The following is a 12,953-nucleotide window of genomic DNA, read 5'->3' as shown; positions in this document are numbered from 1 at the left end:
AACATCTTTGACTGAATATGATCGTGTACTATTTATCTATATGAATAAATAAAATAAAAATAATATGATTGTGTACCAGTGATTTTTTTCATGTTCCGTTATGAATCTCTGATGTAAAGCCTGATCGATTTACCCATTTTTTTTCCAGTGACTTACTATAAATCCATTTTATCTGTTTCATTTGTCTTATGATGATTTGCATGTCTATGTAATATGTTTTTCCTTCCTCTTAAAAAAATAAAAATAAAAATCTTTGATTGTGACATGCTTATTTGTAGTACATGGTTAGATAATTGCATTATTTAATGGGTATTATAATGAAACGTTTATGTTTTCAGCTAGACTATTTAGTTTCTCACAAAAATGAATTAATGTTAATTAATATAAAATTTGAACTAATTATGAATTAATGTTTATTAATAATATACATGTTAATTAAAATATTTTTAATAATAATATAGTTAATTAATAATATACATATTAATTAAAAATGAAAAAAAAAAACAAATGAATGAATTAATTAATGTTGATTAATATAATATCTAATTATCCACTCACAATAAGATTAATAAAATATTTTCATGCATTAATGCAAAGTCAAATATAAAGATAACTATTTAGTTTCGACAAATACATTCATGCACATGCAAATACAATTAAAATAATCTTAAAAAATATATTCATTTCATGCAAAGTCAATTTAGTTTCCACAAATACATTCATGCACATGCAAATACAATTAAAATAATTAAAATGAGAAAATATTTCTTGCCCATTTAAAAAAATTATGTATTAAAAACCCGCCATTAAGATATTAAATATATAGAGCTCAAAATCAGTTATACAATACCAGATTACATAATTAACCTTTAACTAAATTAGTATTAATAAATCCGGATTTTTTGTTTTCAAAGAATTAAGAAATTTGAAAAGTCAAAAAAAAATTTAATGAAATTCCTAAATTAACGTTTTCATCTCATTATTTGATTCTGCAATCTATCTCTGATTTTCCGGTGAAATATTCGACCTTACAATTATTTTGGTGTCTTTTACCTTTGGTTTTTAATTCTAAAAGCAAGCATTCGCCGATCTCATAAAAAAAAAACCATTATCACTTCCGTCAAGTTATAATACCGTCATCTTTTTATAAAAATCTTGGTTCAAAACTGATTACTATAAGAAGAATAGTGTTAGCATACTAGTTTCTTCAAGATTCGAGTCCCTTTTAATTAAGTGATGATATATTGTTGTGAAATATAGAATTTTCATATAATATTGTTGTGATAAATATAGTTATCATGGTTTTCTTGATGTTAAGATTTTTATTTATTAATTTTTATATTATGAAAACTATAGCTATCCCATGTGAAAATCACAATTATCACAAGTTGGGATAGTCGCAATTATCACCAATCCTAATACGCTATCAAGATAAACCCAAGAAAAAAAAAAGAAAAACAAGAAGTTGATGAACAATCTGGATTAAATGACTATATTAATTCGCATTACTTAATCAGGTCCTAAAATTTCCCATAACATCCCAAACGGGACCTGAATTTCGAGAACAGACTAATCAAAGGATATAGAAGCTACCGGAAAAAAATAATTTAACACCCTCGCACCTATTCATGGTTGGATAATCCATCTCTATACGGTAGTTTTCTATAAGTATTGAGTTTCTCCAGCATATATCATCTCATCATTCACAGAGAGAAGAAAATAAGAATGAGACTTGATAATGCTGGAAAACTTCCACAATTCTTATTCGTTCCTTTTTATATCTTTTCTAGGTTTTATTTTGGTTTGGAATTGGAAGAAAAGAATAGGTGAATCACCTGATCGGAAATAATGGAAACAAATTAATGAAATTTACTCTCTTGATTGATATATATATATAGTTCCAGATAAAGGGCATTTAGTTAATGACAAATACCGATTATTAATTATGTATTTATATTTTAAAACTTTTTTTAATGGTATATAATGGATTAAGGTTAGTTTAGTCCATTTGAAATAGTGAAAGTTTAGATTCAATCTAAACAAACTATTTTTAACCGTAGATTATATATTTTGAGCTACAAATATATGTAATTTTAACGATGGGTTACCAGAAGGGAGAGAAATCAATGGGGGATTAGCCAAATAACATTTTGAATGACTTCTGGGGAGTTCGCAAATCTACTGTTAGTCCATAGAGACTTTTGGAGAGTTTCTTAATATCTCTTGTTATTGGTTAGAGACTTTTTTTCAAGTCATTAAAATTCTTGGAAACTCCATGTTAATGGATTAAGATTTCATAAGAGTTACTCCAACGCTCCTGTTATTCGAAGGAGAATTGAAAGTCGTTGATTTGTTGTTTTCAGAGGTTTGGAGAGACTTTTTCTTAAAAATAGGCATGGTAGAAATCTCTCCTCAAGAGGTGATATTTCTAGAGACTAGGAAATTTGGAGATTTTTTGGTTTTGGAGTGAACCATTTTTTTTTCTCTCATTGTGCCTTAATACACTTAAGGACCACTTAGAAAGGGGTAATCAAGACAAAATATGGAATAATGTGATTTTTAAATTGGAGAATACATATTTTAAAATCGTCTATGTGAGTCTTTGTGATATATATCGATTTTAAAATATATATTTTAGAAGTTGTGATTTTTTTTCTCCCATAGAAAATAAAATGTGGGACGACTGGAATAAAGTGAATGAAAATTTAGGCATAAGACAACAGTGAGATTGGTTTTGACAATGGACACATATTTCATTAGGTGGTCATGGTATTTTTATTATTACTGTAACGTGAATAATAAAAAAATCGGTAATGTAGGGAATTAATCATGGGATATTATACAATTTGGTCTCTACGAATCACATAAAATTTACAAGTCTCATTTTTTTGTCCCTATAAATCTCATTTTTTGTCTCTACAAGTCACAAAGACTCTCTAAAATTTTCTCAGAGAATCACTAGAAATCTTGTTTGACTACCCCTTGCAAATTTGGGTTCCTCAGAAATTTCCACATAATTAAAATATATTCATGCATCTATGCAAAGTCAAATACAGAGATAACTATGTAGTTTCCAAAAATACATTTCCACAAATACATTCATCTATCTATCTTACAAAAAAAAATGGTTTTGGAACTATCTGATGGTTCTACACGAGTCTTCTCAAGAGATCTGCGGTTCCTATTCCTCGCAAAATACAAGAAAGTGAAGGAGATAAATTTTGGTTCAAAATGCATCCCTTTCTTACGCTCTCATCCAATGTCCCAGATTTAACTTATTCACGCGTTACCCGATCATGTTCGACAGAGTTATTCACATCATTTAATCTCATTCATGCGCTGAAAGTCTCAGACGTTTCATTCGTTGCCGTTCAATAGAATTGAAGGCCAGCCTTGAATTCACTCACTGACCATTTTTTCTTCTTTGCAATCAATGGGATTAAACCCACATAATATATCTTTCCAGACGATCCAATATAATCCCAGTTCAGTGGAATTATAAACCTCATGAAGAATATGTTCAATTGATCCATTATAATATCAGGTATCTTAAATTAGGGTTCCATTTTCTTCGATTAGTTTTTCTCCTTTGAAATTCAATCATTTATCTTATGCTTCTGAATTGTTATTATTATTTTTTTGATATTTGGATTGATTCTCTTTTTTTTTTTTTTTTTTTTTTTTTGTGATTAGGGATTCTCCGTTTTGGCAGCACGCAATCAAGTAATTTCAGGTACCCTTCTTTAAGTACCATGATTATCAATTTCTCCAGCCTCTCTCAGAACTGGGTTTTTTTTTATCGTAATTTCAGATTTAACTTATTCATGCGTTACCCGATCATCTTCGACAGAGTTATTCGCATCATTTAATCTCATTCATGCGGTGAAAGTCTCAGACGTTTCATTCGTTACCGTTCAATGGAATTGAAGGCCAGCCTTGAATTCACTCACTGACCGTTTTTATTCTTTGCAATCAATGGGATTAAACCCACACAATATATCTTTCCAGACGATCCAATATAATCCCAGTTCAGTGGAATTATAAACCTCATGAAGAATATGTTCAATTGATCCATTATAATATCGGGTATCTTAAATTAGGGTTCCATTTTCTTCGATTAGTTTTTCTCCTTTGAAATTCAATCATTTATCTTATGCTTCTGAATTGTTAATATTATTTTTTTAAATATTTGGATTGATTCTCTCTCTTTTTTTTGTGATTAGGGATTCTCCTTTATGGCAGCACGCAATCAAGTAATTTCAGGTACCCTTATTTAGGTACCATGATTATCAATTTCTCCAGCCCTCTCAGAACTGGGGTTTTTTTAATCGTAATTTCAGGATCATGATTACATTCATTTTATACTCGGGTTCTTTAAAGATTGTTAGTTTAATTCATGGATGTCTAACCAAATTCTTAGTAACTCTGTATGTAGAATTACTATCAATTTCTGCAGATAAAGATGTGAATTCGCTTTTGTCTAACTAATCTCAATTTTGCCTTAGGTTTGGATCACATAAAAAATAAAAATAAAAACTTCGCATTTTGGTATAGTACGAACTTGGGATGGACTTATGGTGTCAACATACCAAAATCTAATTCCAGCATTTTATGCGTATATCTTTATTTGCAGAAATATGCAACATGGTAAAAGCGCAATAACAAAACACTTGGATATCGTTGTGATGATGAAACTCATTACCCATTCTGAATTATCAACTTGAAGAACTTGATATGTTTGGTAAAAGCGCCATAACAAAGTTATTTAGCTGTTATTTAGTCGTAAAATGACAGTTCCCACAAGTATTAGCTCCGGGTTTAACTGCCACTTTAGCTGATATGTTTGTGTAGGTATTAGATCCTTATTTAGGTTGTGGCCAGGGTGTGTATCAACTCCAAGACTCCCAGTGACCTTAACGTTTGGATCTTTTTGGAATCAAAGTACAGCTGAACCCATGGGTTTGGAATTAGGCGATTCCAGTTCTTCAATACCGATTTAAGCCAGTTAATTTAGTTTTCTCTTAAGAGGCACTAGTTGAGTTTCACTGCTTTTCTATTTGTTTTTAATGCTAAAAGAAGGAAAGTTGTTCTGGGAATATAATATTTTCGTATTCGAAAGGCAGGATTCTGCTACTTTGGTTGTGAAGGAGTGCACCATACTGTCATCCTTCCTATAAACGTTTGAATTTCGTAAATGTAAAGTTTATTTTCATTTTTGTTGAATTGTTTCCAACTCTTATCAAATGTGATGTGTAATGATGTGTAACTCATGATATAATATTGATTGTTGTTTTTATTCTCTGAATCTTAATATATCCATCATGTGAACCACTTCTACAGGAATAACAACCAGGTGGATTAGCTTTGCATTCTTGATGAGTACCGATGGGAACTTTGGGAATTCATTCAGTCATGGATCATATGACGGTACTTGGAAATCATCAATTCTCTTGCCTTTTTTTCCCTCATTTTGTTACTTGGCTACCCGCTGCTTAATTAAGTGATCGTAGATGAAGCTTCTAATGGATGCAAGTATGCCATTATTTAGTTTTTCATTCTACAAAGATATTCATCCCCTTGTGACGAGTGAGACGAGATATTTTTCTCTTTCTCCAAAGTTAAACATGGTTGAACATACCTCATAACAAGAATTCCTAATGTTTTCTTCAGGTCTTATATATTTGATGATATGCACAATATTTGTTAAAGCCTTTTAATCTATATCTGACCATATGGACCTCTGGCTGTTCTAGGTAATGGTCGGTCCACACTTTACAGTCATCCACAAGAATCGTGGTTGCATTTTAAGATTAATAAGGTATCAAAAATAGTATTTGAAGTTCTTTTAGACCTTACTGTGTTTTGACTTTTTAAATCTCTTTAAAATTAAGCTTGATTGTTGATTCTATAGTAACACTTATAAACTTCACCATTTTTAATTTAGAAGAGGTGGGGAGAAAATAAGACTTCAAATGAAGGACTCTGCAAGTGCTGAGTTGTTCAGAATTCAGATTCCATGCTGCTTTGTTAATATGGTTTTCTTGGTTTGTTTTTGGAAAGAGATTTATTTTTTTGTGATGATTCTTGAGGTGAACACTAATTTTATTGTAGTTTGCATCCAGCCATTCAAGTTTGAAGAATGTTATTTCATGGCTCTAATTTGGCTTCAATTGAGAAGTTCAATTTATGTCGGTTTAATGGCGTTTAACAGTCAACCATTTACTTAGATTGACGAAGTTCCAAATCTTCATTGTTCGCTTTAGCGTCTGTTATTTGACTAAGCTCATTGTCCAATCCGGTTCATGAAAACTATGGGATTTGATAGAGAAGATAACCATCAACCTGTGTATATTACAATTGGGCTGCAAGTTTCAACACGGTGTGTTTCCTCTCTCCTTCAGGTTTATGATGTTTATAAGGATGAGTTTTTTGTCGCTGAAATTTTTTCTTTTTATGAAATTTATCTAACACAATGACTTCTTTCATACACTTTCTTAAATTAGTTTTACTTTTCTTTTCTACAAATACCTTATAGTCTCTCTTCTTCATATTTAGTTGGTAAGATGCTACCAAGGCACTTGAATTGATCAGTTCAACTATCTAACTATGACTAGCTATCTTCAATGTGCAGGTTTTCATGTACTATGAGTTTGTGCCATTTGGTGCACTATTATTATATCCATATTTCTACTTGGTTTACTGTTTGATTGCTTTAACTAGGGGGTTAGTAGCTAATAATGCATTAACTGGCCGATTGGTATCCATGTCAGTGCTAAAGCATCATTATTAAAATGATACTTCTTTAAATGTTAAACATGAATTGAAACTACTGACAGAAATTTGTTCTACTGAGACCATGGATACCGAGGCTTAACTATGCGCCTACTTCTTTGTTTTCTGTTTTGTATTAAAGAAATAAGCATTTTTTATTTCTTTAGATGAGCCATAAGAAATCTACCATATGTTTCATAAATCTTCCCAAGTCGGCGAATTTAATTACGTTCTGCTGATGTTTTGAAAGAACTTTTTGATACAGGTTCACTTGCAGATCCTCGCTTTTAAGTTGGTGAACAAATGACTTTTGCTTCAAAGGTACGAAGTTCTGAACTGTCTTACTTGCTTTTAAGTTCTTTGTCGTGTATTTCTTAGCTTATGCTTCATGGGTTTCAGATATTAGACATAAGATGTAACATATCAATTGTGATTCATAAGATTTGTCCAGATCAGTTGTTTCTTGACCAAGTTCGAAAGTTGCAGCCCGTTTAGATGGATAGTGTGTCATGGAAAACTTTTGAGACTCAAACTACATAGACCTTATCACAGGAGTAAAGACAATTCAATTGCTAAACTTTATCTTGCTTTAAGATAGTGTTCAACTGCCTAATGATCAATAATCAGAGTTCTTTCCTGGACTCTTTCGAAAAAGTTGAGGTGATTAATAGGGGCATAATTGCAATTGGAGGAGAACAATATTTATAACTGTTTTGCATAACAAATCTTTCTTTTTGCGTTTCGTTTTATGATGCCTTGCTGCGGTGGACATATATTTTAACTTTTCTAGAAGCTATTCACACCTTTATAAAAACGGAATTCTGTAGAAGGGGAGCTGCCGGTATCTATAAAGATCACCACAGTAGCATCAAACTTTGTACGTAACAACTCTCAGCTGAAACATCGATACCTGGGTCGGTCATCAGTATATATACATAGAAGTTAAATTGCCATCACCACTTCGAAGAGCAATCAATTACCATGCATGTCCCTAACAAGAAATGGATTTGGATAACTGAATGAGTATATTCTTATAAAACCTATTATGTGAGTGTAAAAGTTCTTTTCAAGCATGATTGTAGCTTCTATACAAAATGGTTTTGGAAACAAAATTTGGATGACAGTTTTTGGATACTAAAGTTACACCAAATTCATCAATGCGGTTCATTCCATCATGCGAAAACATTTGTAATAACTGAACTGTCATTTGTAACCCGAATGTTGATTCCCTAAACCAATTTATTGATCAGAATTTTGGATACATTATGGAATTTTTCAACTGATATTCCTAGATGTGGCGATGGAAGGGGAAGAACCTTAGATTGTTCACAATAATCACCAATATCGCCTATTACTTATGGTACCTTTGATCTCTATTACTGCAAATCTTATTTTTGTAATCATTGAAGAACCCAAAAATGGAAAATTTGGAAGGAAAAAAGAGCCTTTGAAATGAACACAAATCGAAAATTTGAGAAGAAAATACAGATATATTTGGGTCTTTATCAATAAAATTTAGAGGGTACCACCAGTGTGTGATGGACATCTTTTTTTTTTCAAATTCCGAACAGAAAATCAAAACCCGAGCCGTTACGGCACGGGTCATATCCTATGACCCAGTGTACGTATACAATTAGAATAATAATTATAATTATTTCGTACAAATATCACATTTATTTAAAAACGATGTCATTTAATTGTGTGTTTTAATTCCTGGGAAACCAAAACATTAAACTGCACTATTGTCTTTTTAAATGGGCATGCAACTCTCCATGGGCCTTGAACATGTTATGACCTTAACGAGTTAACGGTACTAACTGGATCATCGTAATTTAGCGTTAACCGGGTTATGAATATTTTTAGTAAAGTTTTTTTCAGTTGGACCCAACTCGACTCAAAAATGACATTTTGGACTCAGAAGTACTTGAACATCATTATTGTGCATTTGAGGTGGAAACCATTTCTTTGAAAAAGAAAAAGGAAGATATTCCTTCATACTACTTTATGCCAATGACAACACACTGTCTAAAAGGTAGAGCTACATATGCCCTTGTGTTTCTAAACACATGCATTCCAATTTTTGTGGAACAACTCACAAAAAGTAATATGAGTTAGATTTTTTTTCCCTCTTCCATTTTTTCTACTTCATCCATAAAGCAATGAACCAGTATATGTTGAAGTATCAACAAGAGATTCACTATCTTTATTAAGTTATTCAACCTAAAGTAAATGTTTCACATTCAAAATGAGATTATCTTGACCCGTTGAGATGAAAAAATTTCTCAAATTAAGCTAATTGTAGAAAAATTGGAAATATAAAGAACTCCGAAGTAGTGAGGTCTAGACGTACTGACACAAGTGAAGCATGTGAAACGAGGCATATATATCACGAGCCAAATATGTATTTTTTCCCCGGTAGTAATGACACCAAAGTACGGGTATCAACTGAAAAATTGGGATGAAGCTAAGATGTAATTATATCTCTCACCAAAGAGTTAGGAATAAATCTTCTTACTGGTATTGGTACAAGCAATGTAATGTGGGTATCATAATAGCAACCAATTTCTATGAGAAAATCAAACTTTAGACATTAATTTTAATGACAAGAAGAATTTTGTCTGCCAATTGACTATTTATTTGAACTAGATCCAATGTTTGAGCTTATGGAATTAAAAGTACATTATTCCCACGAGACATAAATTCTCTAAAACACTTGAGATATATCCGGATGAAAAATATATTATCCCCCTGAAACGTAACATATATTTACTCTAAAGTACTTGAGTTGAATCTCACTTTTGTTACTAATAAGGCCACACACTTATTTAATATCTCAAGACTCAATGTCGAACAGATAGTGGTTTCCCTCCCACCAGCTTAAGGAATTTAAACTAGTTGTTGAAATATTTCCTTATAAAGTGACTACGAGGATTGAATCATCGAGCGCAGCACTGCTCAAAATTTGTTTTCATGATAGAACAAAGACGTCACAAAATATCTACATGTACCGAGAGATAATCACACCTTGTTAAATTCCAAAGTAACCCATGCAAATGGATATCATGCGGAACCTCACAATGATGAGAATGTAATTGATTGCATCTTTCATAGCTAATATATTTCGAAGGAAATATATTTTAGAGAAACTAATAAGTCAATCTAGAGAAATGTAAATCACTATAGTATTTGGATTATTGAATCCATATTGACTCCGACGATAAAATGTTGAGAATTGACCTATACAGGCTTTGGGCATAACCATAAAGCCCACTTTTGTTGTGACATGATGATCGGTTTGAAAGGACTCATACGAACATCACTTTATTTGAGTGAACCAAAACGGGTGAAGGATTGACAGAATGCGGAATGACGGCATATCTCTCAATAAGTGTTTTCTAAATTAATAGATGCACAACCCGAAGTAGTGAGGTCTAGACGTACTGACACAAGTGAAGCATGTGAAAAGGGGCATATATATCACGAGCCAAATATGTATTTTTTTTTCTCGGTAGTAATGACACCAAAGTACAGGTATCAACTGAATATGGGATGAAGCTAAGATGTAATTCTAGCTCTCACCAAAGAGTCAGGAATAAATCTTCTTACTGGTAGGTACAAACAATGCAATGTGGGTACCATAATAGCAACCATTTTTTATGAGAAGGTCATACTTTAGATATCAATTTTAGTGACAATAAGAATTTTTTCTGGCCAATTGACTATTTATTTAAACTAGATCCAATTTTTGTGCTTATGGAATGAAAAGTACATTATTCGCACGAGAGATAAATTCTCTAAAGCACTTGAGATATATCCGGATGAAAAATATATCATCCCCCTGAAATGTAACATATATTCACTCTAAAGTACTTGAGTTGAATCTCACTTTTGTTACAATAAGTCCACACCATTTATGTCAGATATAAAGCTATGTCTACATATGAGAAGGAGTTGTTAGGCACTGTGATGGCTGTCAACAAGTGGAGATCTTACTTACTAGGGTCTCATTTCAAAAAATTTACGGACCATCAAAGTATCAAATACTTTATAGAACAGAAGCTTCACACCATCCTTCAGCAGAAATGGCTTACCAAATTGCTGGGTTATGATTATACTTTGTACTACAAGAAGGGATCGGAGAGCCGTGTCGCTGATGCATTGTTAAGGGTTAACTGCTCCTCATTGTCGGCAACTTAACCCAAATAGCTGGAAAAAGTTATCGCTAGTTACACAGATGACCCCATTTCCTCAACATGGATCTCTAAACTTCTTGTATCTCCCACAAATCCTGATGGTTATACTTACACTAATGGGCTTCTCAAGTTGCAGGGAAGAATCTATATTGGTCAGACTGGTGATGCTCGCCAACACATTCTGACAGCTGTACATTCTTCCGCCATTGGTGGCCATTCTGGCATGCAAGCTAGTTACTAGAGGGAAAATCATACTTCTAATGGCCTGGCCTCAAGAAGGATTTATGTTATTTATTAAGCATTGCGACATCTGCCAACATCACAAAGTGGAACACCAATTTCCTGAAGGGTTGGTTCGGCCCTTGCCTATACCTGATCAGACTTGGAAACATCTGAGCATGGACTTCATTACAGAGTTACCAAAATCCGAGGGTAGGCAGGTGATTTTGTTCATAGTTGATCATTTTACAAATAATTCTCATTTTTTAGCCCTAAGCCACCTTTATACAGCCCAGTCAGTGGCCAAAGTATTCCTTAACACTATTTTAAAGTTACATGGTTTATCGGAAACAATTGTTTCTCATAGAGATGCAGTTTTCTTAAGTGGGTTTTGGAAGGAATTGTTCAAAGCTGTAGGTACTTCACTCCATCTGAGCACGGCATATCACCCGCAGACGGATGGTCAAACGGAACGTGTGAACGCTTGTTTGGAGTCTTATTTACGTTGTATGTGCAGCTACAAACCTGTTAAATGGGTTCTTGGTTGGCTCTTGCTGAGTGGTGGTTTAATACCTCTTACCACACCATCCTTCAGCTTACGCCATTCCAAGCTCTTACGGCTACCCTCCACCACAAATTGGTTTACACCCAGCGGGTACAATCAGTAATCCAGGGGTAGAAGACTATTTGCACCAACGAGGGATTATGACAGAGGTGTTACAGCAGAATCTCCTTACTTCTCAACACCGTATCAAGCAACAAGCAGACATGAAATGAGTTGAACGTTCCTTTGAAGTTGGAGATTGGGTGTATTTGCTCCTGCAACCTTATAGACAGACTTCTGTCCAGCTACGCAGGAATCTTAAACTAGCATCAATTTTTTTTGGCCCATACAAGGTCTTAGAGAAGATTGGTGTTGTCGCTTATCGTCTGCAATTGCCCGCTTCTTCACGCATGCACCCTGTCTTTCATGTGTCCCAATTAAAAAAAAAACTTGGCGACGGACTAATTCCACAAACCATGCTTCCTGGGGTGGATAAAGAAGACATGTTCAAGGTGCAACCAGTTCAGGTTTTAAATTCAAGGGTTATACTCAAAGACCGCCAAACCGTCCCGCAGGTGCAAATTCAGTGGTCTCATCTGGCAGAGGGTGATTCTTCTTGGGAAGATACAGCGTTCATCACAGCTAGCTTTCCTAAAATCAACCTTGAGGAAAAGGTTTAGCTTCAGGAGTGGGCATTGTCATATCCCATTGTCTATGTTCTTATGGGCTACCCCCTGTATGGGTGCCTTTAGTTAACCGTGTGTTTCGCACGTGGTATTTGGGTACTCTTTCTTTTTAGTCTGGTTGTAACCTAATGTGAGGATAAGAAAATTATTATCGAAGTTTTATTTTCTTCCGCCTCTTTGAGGTTTTTATCTGAATTCTTGCAGTGCAGATCCTGTAAGATTCGTCTGGTTTATCAATTGTAGTGTAGATCACTACAACTTATTTAATATCTCAAGACTCAATGTCGAACAGATAGTGGTTTCCCTCCCACCAGCTTAAGGAATTTAAACTAGTTGTTGAAACATTTCCTTATAGTGTGACTACGAGGATTGGATCATCGAGCGCAGCACTGCTTAAAGTTTGTTTTCATGATAGAACAAAGACGTCACAAAATCTCTACATGTACCGAGAGATAATCACACCTTGTTAAATTCCAAAGTAACCCATGCAAATGGATATCATGTGGAACCTCACAATGATGAGAATGTAATTGATTCAAT

The 12,953-nt window shown here is 33.5% G+C and overlaps 1 long non-coding RNA gene across 13 annotated transcripts; it reads left to right on the top strand.

Annotated features, from left to right (window-relative positions):
* Window positions 1–3,224: 3,224 nt before the first annotated feature.
* On the top strand, window positions 3,225–8,027 carry LOC113322160. Of its 13 annotated transcripts, none has more exons than XR_003347066.1 (7): window positions 3,227–3,544; window positions 3,694–3,733; window positions 3,851–4,086; window positions 4,224–4,263; window positions 5,341–6,379; window positions 7,037–7,092; window positions 7,562–8,020. It is a non-coding gene; the product is annotated as an uncharacterized LOC113322160 (long non-coding RNA). The 13 variants fall into 13 exon arrangements; XR_003347061.1 differs by having other exon boundaries at window positions 3,228–3,544; window positions 7,599–8,020; XR_003347062.1 differs by having other exon boundaries at window positions 3,229–3,544; window positions 5,341–5,427; window positions 5,754–5,818; window positions 5,948–8,027.
* The last annotated feature ends 4,926 nt before the right edge of the window (window positions 8,028–12,953 follow it).

The sequence above is a fragment of the Papaver somniferum genome, chromosome 11, assembly GCF_003573695.1.
Source record: "Papaver somniferum cultivar HN1 chromosome 11, ASM357369v1, whole genome shotgun sequence".
Taxonomy (NCBI): Eukaryota; Viridiplantae; Streptophyta; class Magnoliopsida; order Ranunculales; family Papaveraceae; genus Papaver; species Papaver somniferum.
This window is presented reverse-complemented; position numbering and strand designations above follow the sequence as displayed.